The sequence below is a fragment of the Salvelinus sp. IW2-2015 genome, unplaced genomic scaffold (genome assembly GCF_002910315.2).
Source record: "Salvelinus sp. IW2-2015 unplaced genomic scaffold, ASM291031v2 Un_scaffold5371, whole genome shotgun sequence".
Classification (NCBI taxonomy): Eukaryota; Metazoa; Chordata; class Actinopteri; order Salmoniformes; family Salmonidae; genus Salvelinus; species Salvelinus sp. IW2-2015.
This window is the reverse complement of record NW_019946636.1, coordinates 8,599-20,598: the sequence shown is the minus strand read 5'-3', so window position 1 is coordinate 20,598 and position 12,000 is coordinate 8,599. Positions and strand designations below refer to the sequence as shown.

The window sequence follows — 12,000 nt, the reverse complement described above, 5'->3', positions numbered from 1 at the left end:
TAGTCTAATAAGATAGGTTAGATAGTGTGATTGGAGAGTGATGTCTATAAGAAACAGACGTGCTGGTACCAAAGTTGTGATGTCGGCTGTCTGTGGTGAAAAACTCAGCTTTACCTGAGACCAGCTGTCCAGTTGGAGGAGGGTTGGTGGTTGGAGTTACCTGAGACCAGCTGTCCAGTGGGGTATGCGAGGGTTGAGATGAACGCGCAGTGGGGGAAGGCTGGGTTTGGAGGTTACCTGAGACAGCTGTCCAGTTAGTCGGAGGAGGGTGGGTTGGAGGTTACCTGAGACACGCTGTCCCAGTGTCAGGAGGAGGGTGGGGTTGAGGTTTACCTGAGACCACGCGTGTCAAGTGTCAGGGAGGAGGTGGGTGGGTTAGGTGAGAGCTGTACCGTGGCAGGGAGGATGGGGTCCTGAGACCACTGTCCCAGTGTCAGGGAGGAGGGTGGGGTTGGAGGTTACCTGAGACCAGCTGTCCCAGTGTCCAGGGAGGAGGTGGGTTGGAGGTTTACCTAGAGTAACCAAGCTTGTCCAGTGTCAGGGAGGAGGGTGGGGTTGGAGGTTACCCTGAGACCAGCTGTCCAGTGTCAGGGAGGAGGGGGGGAGGTTTTGGAGGTTTACCTCAGACCGGCTGTCCCAGTGTGAGAGTGGGGTTGGAGGTTGACCTGAGTCCAGCTGTTCCAGTGTGAGGGGTGAGAGTGGGGTTGGAGGTTTACCTGAAGACCAGCCTGTCCAGTTGTGAGGGGTGAGAGTGGGGTTGGAGGTTACCTGAGACCCGCTGTCCAGTGGTGAGAGTGGGTTGGAGTTTTACCTGAGACCAGCTGGTCCAGTGTCCAGGGTGGGGTTGGAGGTCCTATGAGAACAGCTGTCCAGTGGTGAGGGTGGTGTTGGACGATTCCTGAGGACCAGCTGTCCAGTGTCAGGGAGGAGGATGGGGGTTTGGAGGTCCTGAGACCAAGCTGTCCAGTGTCAGGGGTGAGAGGGGGTTGAGGGCCCAGTGAGCTTGTCTCTGTAACTCTGCTCGGTCCTCCATATGAATGATGTCATTAAACACTCTGGCATGGACGACGTCTGACTGAGGAGCAAAAACATCCACCATCATCAACAAATACAAGTCCTAGTACAACTAGTTTCGTTTACATGTTTTAACCAATGATTCTGTATCTCTCTCTTTGAAATGCATTCTGAGGCAGGCGCCTTGGGAGTAGTATAAAAGGTACCCGAATCCGGCGGTTAAAGGAGCCCCAAATTAAGTAAATGCCTGGCCAATGTTTGTTTTTACCTGTTATTGAATATTTTTTAGTGGTGATTTATTGTGTGGGGTCTTTTTATTTTTTGGTGGGTTTTTCACAGGTTAGAAAGGATCACCTTAAAGACACCAATGAAGTATCTATCTCAGAGTTCTGGTTGTACACATGTACATTTCTTGATAAAAAATGTAAAACCCATTGTAAACCTGATACACAAATCATTGAAATATCTTGAAGTAATGTCTGAGGTACAGGGAAAGAAACACTCACTTAAATGGGGTTGAATGACCTCTGTTCTGACTTTCTGGTGAGGCCTGATCACCCTCATTAGAAAGACTAGAGACATTGGTTGAGATTGAAATGGGCTACGTAAACAAAGAGAGGTTAATAATTTATCAACATTCCTGTGTGTGAGTTGATTAAGACGGAGAGGAGAAGGAGGAGAGAGCTGCCCCTGAATGAGGGACACCTTTCTCTAGTCTATTTGACCATTACCTTATGGGATACAATTATTTCCTTGTGGAGTTATCAAGGTTGTAATTATAATTTTATTGGATTTAACAGGCAGTGTTGTCATTTTTTGGGGGGATGCATGAATCATGATGGAGTCATGTGTCCAAGGGGGAATTACCAGTCCCCTGGGGTCCTTTGGTAAATATGCTAATCATTTTTTTCACATGAATGCCTGTAAAAATGAAAGAAGAAAAAAATATGTTGGTAATGGTTGACAGTTACTCCAAATGGATTGAAGTTTCCCCACCTCTAGTTTTATATGAAAATGTTTTTCGTTGTTGTTTTGTTTTTTTCTTGCTTTCAATACAAATCTCACCAGATTGGGCCTGCTAGATGGTGGGATTTCTCCCTAAGGATTAGCACTCTGATCGCCTGACCCTGTAACTCTGCGGTGAGATCGCCAAGATGATAGGGGAGTATAAGCCAATTTGGGGGGGGGGGGGGTAGAAAATAAGAATAAACTGTTGTTGTTATTCTCTTTGACATTTGTCTTAGACATTTATATTTCTACTTGCACATCCTCATCTGCACATATATCACTCCAGTGTAAATTCTAAATTGTAATTACTTTGCCACTATTGGCCTATTTATTGCTTTACCTGCTTACTTCATTTGCACACATGTATACAGATTTTCTATTGTGTTATTGACTGTACGTTTGTTTATCCCATGTGTAACTGGGTTGTTTTTGTCGCACTTTTGCTTTTGGCCAGGTCGCAGTTGTAAATGAGAACTTGTTCTCAACTAGTACCTGGTTAAATAAAGGTGAAATAAAAATGTAAGAATATTAGTAGTAGTAATAATTTGTCATACAGTGAATAATTTGTCTGGATTTCCAGAATAGATATGCCCTAAACTAACTGTTGTTCTGGTCTGTCCTCTCTCGATGTTATGGTGAAGGTGACCACAGATGGTATCTAGATGCATAGAAGGTATAATTCGGCCAGAACAAGGGGAATGTCACCCCCACTAACCGGCTGAAGTATGGCGACAATGGCGTTCACTATGGTCCTTCACCACCTGAAACCTGAGTCCGAGCCGCAACCTGTACACAGCATCCAACAAGACATAATGGACTGGAAGAACAGTGGCGGCTCAGGTGAGAGAAATCGGGACATTATCAAGGCCTCAATTTTGAACATGTGCCATTGGGAGGACAAACTGAAACGCCACGAGAATGAGTGCCGGAGAGGGGGGGGGGGGTAGTCAACCGTGCCCGTAATTAATTATATAAATTGTTTATTTGGGGTATCAGGTTGATTGTGGAGGTCTGCAACAGCAATGTATAGTACTTTAGACTATAAATGCATTGAGATATCTGTCATTACCACAAATGAAGGCTGTGATGAAAAAAGTTAATGCTAGAAATATAGGATGAATATACTGTGTCAATGTAAATTCTGCCTGTATAGGTGTGTCTGAATTGAGGGTCTTCAAATTTGAGTGAGAGAACCAAGTGAAACACAATGGGGACACTGTCATTATAAATTTGTGCTGGATAATTTATCAATAGTTCTAATTATGATTTGGAAAGGCTTCTAGAGACAAAGCTTAACCAGAAAATGTGATGAGAGCCACTAGATTGTAGTTTGTGATAATCTTGCCCTAATCTCATTCATATCAAGGTTGGTGTGAAACTGTTATAACATGTGTGCTCTCTCTTCCCTGTGAAATTCAATATGCATGTGCCCTAGACCAAATTCTGGAGATCTCTAGAAACGTAGATGCTAAAAGAATTGTGTAAATTGGCTCTGCAAAACAGAGAGGCTTTTGACTATCTTTGGGCAGGTAAAGGGGGCACTTTCATTGGCGATGAATGTTGTACTTTTGTCCCAGATCACTCTTCTAATATGACTGCCACTGTTGCTAAGAATAATTCTGCACAGAGTGGACGCCTGCAACTTGGTTGGAATCCCTGTTTGGAAGTTGGGGATCCCAAATTACCAAATGGGCTGCAGTGTATGTTTTTCTTAGTTTTCCTAATTGTGTTATTTAACATGCTGTGTATCTGTTTGTATTTTATATAAATTCACTCCCGTTAATAGAAGTATAACCTTTATTATGATGATAGTATTACCATACTAATTAGATTGTATAACCCAGAATGAAGGGTTTTAAATGATGAAGTGTCTGGTTTTATGTGTGGATTTCCCTTACTTTAACAGAAGTATAGTAACTTTTGATAAAAGCTATAATCTAATGCTTACCTTAAAATATAATGATAATTATCACAGATTGACTGGTAAGAGGGAATGTGATGGAGCATTTTATGTTTGTGCTTTTCTAATAACCAATTWCTGTGTTCATGCTAGTGACTGATTGAACAAATCCTCAATATCAGTATCTACAAATCTGCAATTTGGCAGTTCGCCCCGATATCTCAGTTTCAAAGTCTCAGCCTAGAGAGAAGAAGAGAGAAGAAGCCTCATGAGGTATTGGTTGGTCACATGAATGAAGCAAACGTTAATGATTAATTCATTATGAATAAGCTAAATCATGCAAATATAACTTGTCTGCAGTATATAAAAGAACTAAACGGGACTGTCCCGGAAGAGCTCCTGATCGACATGTGTACTTGATGCATTGAGTTGGTTAGAACCTCTCCAGTGCTGATAATAAAGAATGATTCATTTAAGATTGACTTTGGGTGACCCTGTGTAGAACTTCCACGACAGAGGCATTACAGAAAGTACTTTTACTGGATTAAACTATGGAAACTCCATACATAACATTGTTTAATGCAAGAACTACTAGCATAGTAATCAAATGTGCTTCAATAACTATTTATTTTGAATGAGGATGGGAATTAAGAATCTATAGCCTACTTTTTATCACAGTCAGAACTAACACTGACATATGAGGTGTGCCACAAATGCACTGGCTGGCTAGGCTACCTAGACCTTTTCATTCCAAATTATTGACTGAAATGAACTTATCAACAAAGTGATGACATATAAGGTGTGAATAACTTTTTAATTACAGGTGCATACTAGACGATGCACCCTGCATAAAGCAAGCTGAGCCATATTTGTTCTATGGTCCAATTGCAGTTGGTCTCTGTGTGTATGTGTTTCCCCCAGAATCAGCCTGAACAAGAATTGTTCCACTGTACCAGAGTACAGGGAGGAATGAAATACACCTTCACTCTACATTTTCACTGAGTTTACACCTTCACATTTCAAATCCATTCCATGTTTGGTTCATGCATTATATCATCCTGTCAAATAAAGTGAATGTTGTACATGCACTCCGTTTGGTTTTTACAGTAGTAAATGTTGTACATGCACTCATTTTTACAGTAGTAAATGTTGTACATGCMCTCTGTTTTATCTTTACAGTAGTAATTGTTACATTAGACATTCTAGGCTGACTTGATGAAAGAGGACTCATCTCTCTTTTGGTTTTGTTGGTCATACTTGCTGTAGTCTGATCTTTGTAATCTATTCATGTTTAGGGTCTCGTTCATGTTCATGCAAAAATTAGGAGGCAGGGGGAAACTTGCCAGAACTGAACATGGGTCGTACAGTATAGTTTAGCTAGCTAGATAGAAATGCATGTTAAGAATTCAATTGCCCTACTATGTAAAATCGAGGGACATCAAGAAAGAAAAATGAATAAACTTTTAGTGGGTTAAGGAAATGTTCAAGAGCCTATAATTAGCGAATTAGGTTCAATTTGAAATAAAACATACATTTGATTAGCTGGCCGATTCGAGTTGAAATAGTCAGCAAGCTAAAGTTATTAGCTGTCCTGGGTTTCTATGGGCTGACAATGCTAGCTACCATTAGCTAATGCCTAGCTAACGTTAGTTGCTGCTGCTAGCCACAAGATCGTAACAATTTAACAGTGCAGTTCTCTATTATGTCAACCCGTTTTAGTGTAGAAGGGTTTTTATAACGTTTGGAAAATGGTGGTGATGTTTTATGCCACCTATTCATCATGTTAGTGGCAAACGATGTCCAAACTCCAAAGGTTTGTGCTAGTTACAGTGTGTTTTTGCTTATCCCGGAAAGGCTGGCTGGAACTGAGGGTGTCCTATGTAAAAAAATAAAAAATAAATAAAAATTGATCAACGATTTCATTCACATTTGAAATGGGGATATTATGGGGAAATATCCAACCAGCGTATGGTGTCGCCTTGAAAGTCTGAGGGCACAACCCTTTCATTATTGAATGCTTCGTGCAGACACATCAATCAAGCCATTCCAGTCCCAGGAAAAGAACTTTGAGAAGCTGGTGTCAGCCAAGACTACATTTATAGAGCTAAAAAAGAGGCCCCATTACTTGGTGACAAGCCCCAGTGTAGAGAGGTTAAAAGAGCCTTTACCCTGGTGAAGCCCAGGTAGTCCTGGATGGTGGAGGATGCATAGAAGATGTGCCACCAGCCGTGACGACCAGAAACAAAGCCATTCACAACCTGAGAGGGAAGTGGAAAAGAAACTGATTAGTATATCTTTATACAACTGAACAAAAATATAAACGCAACATGTAAAAGTGATGATCCTATGTTTCATGAGCTGAAATAAAATCATCCCTGTTAGTGGAGCATTTCTCTGTGGCCAAGATAATCCATCTCACCTGACAAGTGTGGCATATCAAGAATGCAGATTAAACAGCATCATTACACAGGTGCACCTCCTGCTGGGGACAATAAAGTCCCACTTTAAAAAGGTGGCAGTTTTTCACACAACACAGAATGCCACAGATGTATCAAGTTGAGGGACGTGGTTAATTGGCATGCTGAATGCAGGAATGTCCACTTGAGCTGTTGGCCAAGATGAATTGAAATGTTAATTTCTCTAACCAATAAGCTGCCTCCAAAACGTCCTTTAGAGAATTTTGGTAGTAATCCTCACCCACTTTTGGAACGATCCCAGGCCTACCCAGGCTCCACCCCTGTCCAGTCCATGTGAAAATCCATAGATTAGGGCCTAATTGAATTTATTTCAATTGAACTGATTCCTTATATGAACGTAAACCAGTCAAATCGTTGAAATTTGTTTGCATTTTATTTGTGTTAGTATACATGTTTCACACACATCTAACTACATGTGGCCAATGAACAGTAGGCTACAAGCTATAAGGCAAACATAGCAATGCGAAAATGTCAAAAGGAACTGAAAAGGCCTATAGAGTTTTTGCCTGTGTCCCAAATGGCACCCTATTCCCATGGTAGTGCAATAACTCTTTTTTTTTTTGGTCCCCCCCCAAAAAAAAAAGTACATGACTCAATAATCCCATGCCTTCTGAAAGTTTCTAAAAGCAAAAAAGTTATTGGCAGAGTTAGAATGTGGCCTGTCCATGTGTATTAGACAAACATGTAAATTGCTTTTAATATCCGTCTGTTGAATATTTCAAGAATGAAGAGGGTGCAGTTGAGAACCCATCGGTTATCTCACTGCACCCTCATATGCCATGTTTGAAATATGCAGACAGACGGATTAAAAGTACATTTACATTGTTATTCTTCTGACAGCCAACATTCTAACTCTGCAATAACTTTTTGACTTTAGAACATTTCCAGAAGGCATGGATTATTGAGTCATACTTTTTGACCAAAAGTATTGCACTACATAGGGAATAGGGTGCCATTTGGGACACAGGCAAAACTCTATAGGCCTTTCAGTTCCTTTGACATTTCGCATTTTGCTGTTTGCTCTTTATAGCTGTAGGCCTACTTCATATGACCACATGTAGTCTAGATGTGTGTAAACATGTATACTAAACACAAATATAAATGCAACAATTTCACACGATTTGACTGAGTTACAGTTCATATAAGGAAATCAGTCAATTGAAATAAATTCATTAGGCCCTAATCTATGGATTTCACATGACTGGACAGGGGTGGAGCCATGGGTAGGCCTGGGATCGTCCAAGTGGGTGGGATTTACTACCAAATTCTCTAAAAGGACGTTGGAGGCAGCTTATGGTAGAGAAATTAACATTCAATCATCTGGCAACAGCTCAAGTGGACATTCCTGCAGTCAGCATGCCAATTACACGCTCCCTCAACTTGATACATCTGTGGCATTGTGTTGTGTGACAAAACTGCACCTTTTTAAAGTGGACTTTTATTGTCCCCAGCAGAAGGTGCACCTGTGTAATGATGCTGTTTAATCTGCTTCTTGATATGCCACACTTGTCAGGTGGATGGATTATCTTGGCACAGGAGAAATGCTCACTAACAGGGATGATTTATTTCAGCTCATGAAACATAGGATCATCACTTTACATGTTGCGTTTATATTTTTGTTCAGTGTATAAAGATATACTAATCAGTTCTGTTCCACTCTCCTCTCAGGTGTTGAATGGCTTTGTTCTGGTCGCACGGCTGGTGGCACAATCTTCTATGCATCCTCACCATCCAGGACTACCTGGGCTTTCACCAGGTAAAGGCTCTTTTAACCTCTCTACAACTGGGCTTTCACCAAGTAATGGGCCTCTTTTTAGCTTTCTATAAATGTAGTCTGGCTGACACCAGCTCTCAAAGTCTTCCTGAGACTGGAATGGCTGCATTGATGTGTCGGCACGAAGCATCAATAATGAAAGGGTTGTGCCCTCAGACTTCAAGGCGACACCATACGCTGGTTGGATATCCCATAATATCCCATTTCAAATTGAATGAATCGTGATCAATTTTTATTATTTTTTATTTTTACATAGGACCACCCTTCAGCTTCCAGCCAGCCTTTCCGGGATAAGCAAAAACACATGTAACTAGCACAAACCTTTGGAGTTTGGACATCGTTTGCCACTAACATGATGAATAGGGTGCATAAAACATCACACACATTTTCCAAACGTTATAAAAACCCTTCTACACTAAAACGGGTGACATATTAGAGAACTGCAACTTGTTAAATGTTACGATCTTGTGGCTAGCAAGCAGCAACTAACGTTAGCTAGCATAGCTAATGTTAGCTGCATTGTTCAGCCATAGAAACCCAGACAGCTAATAACTTTAGCTTGCTGACTATCAACTCGAAATCGGCCAGCTAATCAAATGTATGTTTTTATTCAAATGAACTAATTCGCTAATTATAGGCTGAACATTTCCTTAACCCACTAAAGTTATTCATTTTCCTTCTTGGATGTCTCGATTTACATAGTAGGGCATGTGAATCTTACATGCATTCTATCTAGCTAGCTAACTACTACTGTACGACCCATGTTCAGTTCTGGCAAGTTTCTCCCTGCCTCCTAATTTTGCATGAACATGAACGACCCTAAACATGAATAGATTACAAAGATCAGACTACAGCAAGTATGACCAACAAAACCAAAAGAGAGATGAGTCCTCTTTCATCAAGTCAGCCTAGAATGTCTAATGTAACAATTACTACTGTAAAGATAAAACAGAGAGCATGTACAACATTTACTACTGTAAAAATGATGGCATGTACAACATTTACTACTGTAAAAAACAACGGAGTGCATGTACAACATTCACTTTATTTGACAGGATGATATAATGCATGAACCAAACATGGAATGGATTTGAAATGTGAAGGTGTAAACTCAGTGAAAATGTAGAGTGAAGGTGTATTTCATTCCTCTCTGTACTCTGGTACAGTGGAACAATTCTTGTTCAGGCTGATTCTGGGGGACACACACACACAGAGACCAACTGCAATTGGACCATAGAACAAATATGCAGGGGTGCATCGTCTAGTATGCACCTGTAATTAAAAAGTTATTCACACCTTATATGTCATCACTTTGTTGATAGGTTCATTTCAGTCAATCATTTGGAATGAAAAGGTCTAGGTAGCCTAGCCAGCCAGTGCATTTGTGGCACACCTCATATGTCAGTGTTAGTTCTGACTGTGATAAAAAGTAGGCTATAGATTCTTAATTCCCATCCTCATTCAAAATAAATAGTTATTGAAGCACATTTGATTACTATGCTAGTAGTTCTTGCATTAAACAATGTTATGTATGGAGTTTCCATAGTTTAATCCAGTAAAAGTACTTTCTGTAATGCCTCTGTCGTGGAAGTTCTACACAGGGTCACCCAAAGTCATTCTTTATTATCAGCACTGGAGAGGTTCTAACCAACTCAATGCATAAGTACACATGTCGATCAGGAGCTCTTCCGGGACAGTCCCGTTTAGTTCTTTTATATACTGAGCAGACGTTATATTTGCATGATTTAGCTTATTCATAATGAATTAATCATTAACGTTTGCTTCATTCATGTGACCAACCAATACCTCATGAGGCTTCTTCTCTCTTCTTCTCTCTAGGCTGAGACTTTGAAACTGAGATATCGGGGCGAACTGCCAAATTGCAGATTTGTAGATACTGATATTGAGGATTTGTTCAATCAGTCACTAGCATGAACACAGTAATTGGTTATTAGAAAAGCACAAACATAAAATGCTCCATCACATTCCCTCTTACCAGTCAATCTGTGATAATTATCATTATATTTTAAGGTAAGCATTAGATTATAGCTTTTATCAAAAGTTACTATACTTCTGTTAAAGTAAGGGAAATCCACACATAAAACCAGACACTTCATCTTTAAAACCCTTCATTCTGGGTTATACAATCTAATTAGTATGGTAAATACTCATCATCAATAAAGGTTATACTTCTATTAACGGGAGTGAATTTATATAAAATACAAACAGATACACAGCATGTTAAATAACACAATTAGGAAAACTAAGAAAAACATACACTGCAGCCCATTTGGTAATTTGGGATCCCCAACTTCCAAACAGGGATTCCAACCAAGTTGCAGGCGTCCACTCTGTGCAGAATTATTCTTAGCAACAGTGGCAGTAAATTAGAAGATGATCTGGGACAAAAGTACAACATTCATCGCCAATGAAAGTGCCCCCTTTACCTGCCCAAAGATAGTCAAAAGCCTCTCTGTTTTGCAGAGCCAATTTACACAATTCTTTTAGCATCTACGTTTCTAGAGATCTCCAGAATTTGGTCTAGGGCACATGCATATTGAATTTCAGAGGGAAGAGAGAGCACACATGTTATAAAGAGTTTCACACCAACCTTGATATGAATGAGATTAGGGCAAGATTATCAACACTACAATCTAGTGGCTCTCATCACATTTTCTGGTTATAGCTTTGTCCCTAGAAGCCTTTCCAAATCATAATTAGAACTATTGATAAATTATCCAGCACAAATTTATAATGACAGTGCCCCATGTGTTTTCACTTTGGTTCTCTCACTCAAATTTGAAGACCCTCAATTCAGCACACCTATACAGGCAGAATTTACATTGACACAGTATATTCATCCTATATTTCTAGCATTAACTTTTTTCATCACAGCCTTCATTTGTGGTAATGACAGATTATCTCAATGCATTTATAGTCTAAAGTACTATACAATTGCTGTGTGCAGACCTCCACAATCAACCTGATACCCCAAATAAACAATTTATTAATTACGGGCACGGTTGACTACCCCCCCCCCCCCTCTCGGAACTCATTCTCGTGGCGTTTCAGTTTGTCCTCCCAATGGCACATGTTCAAAATTGAAGGCCCTTGATAATGTCCCGATTTCTCTCACCTGAGCCGCCACTGTTCCTTCCAGTCCATTATGTCTTGTTGGATGCTGTGTACAGGTTCGGGCTCGGACTCAGGTTTCAGGTGGTGAAGGACCATAGTGAACGCCATTGTCGCCATTACTTCAGCCGGTTAGTGGGGGTGACATTCCCCTTGTTCTCGGCCGAATTATACCTTCTATGCATCTAGATACCATCTGTGGTCACCTTCACCATAACATCGAGAAGGACAGACCAGAACAACAGTTAGTTTAGGGCATATCTGATTCTGGAAATCCAAGACAAATTATTCACTGTATGACAAATTATTACTACTACCAATATTCTTACTTTTATTTTTATTTCACCTTTATTTAACCAGGTAGGCACTAGTTGAGAACAAGTTCTCATTTACAACTGCGACCTGGCCAAGATAAAGTGCGACAAAAACAACACAGTTACACATGGGATAAACAAACGTACAGTCAATAACACAATAGAACAATCTGTATACAGTGTGTGCAGATGAAGTAAGCAGGTAAAGCAATAAATAGGCCAATAGTGCAAAGTAATTACAATTTAGTAATTTACACTGGAGTGATATATGTGCAGATGAGGATGTGCAAGTAGAAAATAATGTCTAAGACCAATGTCAAAGAGAATAACAACAGACAGTTGTTATTCTTATTCTCCCCCCCCACCCCCCCCCACCCCACC

At 40.3% G+C, this 12,000-nt stretch overlaps 1 long non-coding RNA gene across 1 annotated transcript in view; it reads right to left on the bottom strand.

Moving 5' to 3' along the window:
- Nucleotides 1-964: 964 nt before the first annotated feature.
- Nucleotides 965-12,000, bottom strand: part of LOC112078184 (uncharacterized) — a 16,315-nt gene continuing 5,279 nt past the window's right edge. Inside the window, exon 3 of the long non-coding RNA XR_002895616.2 lies at nt 965-1,075. This is a non-coding gene — a long non-coding RNA (uncharacterized lncRNA). The remainder of the gene's footprint in view (nt 1,076-12,000) is intronic.